The sequence below is a fragment of the Arachis ipaensis genome, chromosome B08 (genome assembly GCF_000816755.2).
Source record: "Arachis ipaensis cultivar K30076 chromosome B08, Araip1.1, whole genome shotgun sequence".
Taxonomy (NCBI): Eukaryota; Viridiplantae; Streptophyta; class Magnoliopsida; order Fabales; family Fabaceae; genus Arachis; species Arachis ipaensis.
Window position 1 is genome coordinate 19100573 of NC_029792.2, and position 4272 is coordinate 19104844.

A 4272-nucleotide genomic window follows, 5' to 3' on the forward strand; every position below is an offset into this window, starting at 1 on the left:
AAAAATTCTTAGAAATTAATTTAACATATTACTCTTTAATATGTTTTCTTCTAAATCTTTTTTTCAAAGATAAAAGTACTTCATTAATTAATAAAAAAAGTACAGTTGTCCAACAATAGACCAACCAAGTAAAAAATGGCATCTCGCCAAATACATCACTACAACAAAAAGAAATAATAAACTTAAGAAGAAGAAAAATTCTTGAATCATAGAGAAAAAAGACTTGATGGAGCATGTAGCATCTGGAGCTCGACCAGCAGCTTGGTGGAGGCAAAAATCACTTCTGATGGAGGTCTTCTTATTTTCACAAAAATTCAGGAGTTACGTTCTTTCTAGTTATACCAGAGAAGGATCGCCAAGAGAGCAGAATCTTCTTCACCATTTAGGTTAAATTTGAGCTTTCCAACCATCGCTTGCACTATTGTTGAAAGCAAGTTGGGGGAATAGCTGGGAGAAACATACTCAGGGGAGAACGCACTCAGATCTCCTTGAAAAATTTACAGTATATTAAGTAGTGAATTACTGTCTCTGGATTTTTTTTGGCAGGAAGGGCAAGTGTCGCTGGTTAACAGGAATCTCTGGTGGAGCAATTGAAGAACTGAAAGTCATTCGTAGAGAGCTTTTCACAAAAAAATCTTGATCTCATGGGGAATTGAGAGTTTCCAAAGACAATTTCACATTTTCTTTTGTTGCAATAACAGAATAAGAAACAGTAGTGACAAATTCTCGAATCCAACCAACAAAAGCATCATCGAATCCCAACTTTTTTAGGATAAACCACAAAAAATGCCATTCTACTCTATCAGAAGCCTTACTCGTATCTAACTTCACAGCCATTTCAGTTTCACAACCTTGCCTTTTAGTCTTGAGGTAGTGCATATATTCGTGAGCTATAAGAATATTATCTAAGATCAGCCTTCCCTTAATAAATGTACTCTGATTAAGACTCACTAGTTTATTCATTATACCTTGAAGTCTATGGACAAGAACTTTAGATATAATTTTTAAATGACAAAAGATAAACTAATGGGTTTCACCTAAGTCATATTAGAGACATCTGGGATCTTCGGAATCAAACATATATGTGTGTGATTGAAACTTTTCAGTATTCTTGCACCTGTATAGAAACTACGTACTGCTCGAAATACATCCCCACCAACCAAATTCCAAAAATGCTGAAAGAATTTTGCAGTCATGCCGTCATCTTCTGGAGCACTCTAAGGATGTATACTAATAGTAGCCCTGTTCACTTCCTCAAAAGAGATCAACCTTCGTAACCAATGGTTCATGGAAGCTGTAACCTTGGGTTCGAAGTGCGTAAAAAACAAATCTGGATCAGCTTGGGAAGTTGAGGTGAAAATTCCTCGGAAGTAGTTTTCAGCCACTACTGCAATATCCGTATTCGAAGTAGTTACCTCGCCTTCAGGACTCACAAGCCTCCAAATTTTATTACCCCTCATTCTGATTTTAAGCTTTTGATGAAAGAATTTTGTGTTTTGATCCCCCTCTTTGAGCCCCTTGACTCTGGATTTGGCTTTCCAATACATTTCTTCATCATGATAAGCTACCTCAAGTTTTCTCTCCAATTTGGTCAGTTCGGTGTCACCAAAAATCCCAGCTGATCTCAGTTCCTTTATACGATTAGTGAGTTGCTCTATTGCCTTTCTTGAGTTCTGGTTGCCTGATTATTACCATTGTACTAATTTATGTCTGCACCCTTTAATCTTCTACACTAGAACAAATATAACTGATCCTTCTATTCTCTCCCTCCAAACATCACAAACAATCCTCCTAACGTCTAGCATAGAGCACCATCTTTTTTGGAATTTAAATCTTCTTTTAGATCTTTCAACATTCGGTTTGGAATTCATAAGAAGAGGCACATGATCCGAATCCGTTTCTGATAATCTAAGCGTCACTGAAGAAGGATAAAGATTCATCTAATCAGCATTATCAAGAACCTGTCTAATCTTTCTTGGCTAAGATCGGCCCCTCTACATTTATTAGATCATGTAAATGGCCTCCCCAACATGCCTAAATTCAAGAGAGAGGTATCATTAATGAAATCCTGAAAATTAGTGATAGAAGATTCAAATTTATCATTATCACCCTGTTTTTCAGCTTGGGAAAAGATGGCATTGAAGTCACCTGCAACCACAACTTTAGAATTAAATTGCTGAATTATAGTTTGTAAATGCATGAATTGAGAGTAACAAATCTACTCATTTGTGCTCAAATAAACTCCTATTAGCTCCCAACTCTCTGCCAGAATTGGATCCTCTATTCTAGCTGCAGTGTAAAACTGGTCAGATTGTAAAATTTTGATCTTGATGTCTTCTTTCCATGCTAATACCAACCACCAGCCATACCATTCAGGTCCACCAAGAACCAGTTTTTAAAACCCACAAACCGCATTTTAGTTTCCATCTGGCGAGCTTGGTTTTTTATCTCGCAAAAAAAATCAAGCTTAGGAGAGTGGGATCACATCATCCCTTTAAGATTACGGGCTATCAGGAGTCTCTCCAAACTCCGACAGTTCCATATCGGTAGCTTCATGTCTCCTAGGGTGTCATTTGACGGATGGCACCCTTCACCTCAAAGTTAGCAACACATTTCTCATCTAGACATAATTTATTTTGAATACCTTCATTCTCTTTGTTTGTCATCTTTCTTCAACACATTTATCTCCTACATACTTCTTGACTGAAGAACTTTCCTGTCGCGCTAAATGTTTCATGTTTGGAGCTCTAGTCTGTTTTATAGTGATAGGAGTAATGGTATTTTTCGAGGCGATCTCTTTTAATGGTAGTCTAAACTTGTCCAAGAGAGTTGGAAAAGAAGCTTCTGAAGTAGCTGAGTCAGTTTTGGTAGCATCACTCTTATTACCTTCTATGTTGGAATATGTTTTGCTCCTTGTGTTTGCTCTGGAATTTCTCTCATCTCCCATACTTAGTTTTGAAAAGCCATCTAAAAGCCAAGAAGGTGTAGGTTTCTTTTTTGGTTGAGGAACATTCTCATGTGCTGACCTAAATTTGGAGGAATTCACATTTTATTTTCCTTCAATCTTCTTTCCTACTTGATCTGCCTTTACTCAATCTCTAATTTTGTTCTGCAGTATCTGATTATCTGCCGAATCAACAATTCAAATTGGGCATGTCTTAGCTTCATGTCCTAACCTGGCGCAATAGATGCAACAAGTGCCTAATCATTTATACTTCAATTAGTTTCTTATAAAGGCCAGCAACTTTAACACTATCTTGGATCTCCTTCTCTCCGTCAATGAAAATTTTTTCTTTGAAAATCCTTGTTTTCTTGCCCCGAACCTCAAAACATCCCATGTCGTAGACTCCCCAATTGTTCACCAATTTTTCTCCCTACTTCCAAAGTTTTGAACCTCTCTGGCAAACCCCAAAATTGTGTCCAAACTGAAAACTTTGTGATAATCACTCCCTTCAATTCCTATGAATATCTCCACATTTTAACGTGTAAAACATAGTTCTTAAATATTCATGGAGAGCCTTTTTCAATTCTCATCAATTCGACTTTCAAATAAAAAAAGAACTGAAATTGATTATGGCTAATTCCAATCACGTGAAACCCAATTGGTTTTCTTCATATAGCCCTTAAAGCATTCTCCATGGTGCCTACTGAAAAGGATCTGTCTGCAAATACTCTCCCTCTTAAGCTATTGGCACAAGATTGTACTTTCTCAAATATATCCTCTTCTCCAAGATAGATAACTCCCTCATCATGCTCCTCTGGTTGTTGTTCAAACACATGGTGATTCTCATGTCTTTCATCCATGCTAAATTACCAACGTCTACTAGTCACAATGTATAGATTAGAGATACTCAGATCTAAAAATAAAAGTAGAAGAAACCCTAGTAGGCACTAAAATCCTAACGGAGCACAAATAACCTTAATGTGCTATGCTTTTTCTCCTAAACCATGAATAGACATACATTGTTAAAATACATTTTGCATTGTGTTTTTGAAAAAAAAAACATATGCACTTATTAGTATCCTGGACACATGTTAGTGTTTAGACATTTTGTCCCCAATAAAATGTGGGTATTCTATCATAAAATAATTTTTTAAAAAAATGTAAGCTAATAGAAAAAGATACGTGAATAATTATATATATTTCTAACACGTATCTTCATATAAGAACCTCTTTTTGGATTTATATAAATATTTAAAAGATTTTTTTATTTATTGTATGTTAAAAAATTTTTTTAGATTAAATTAAACTCTAGACTTTTCGGTTATAAA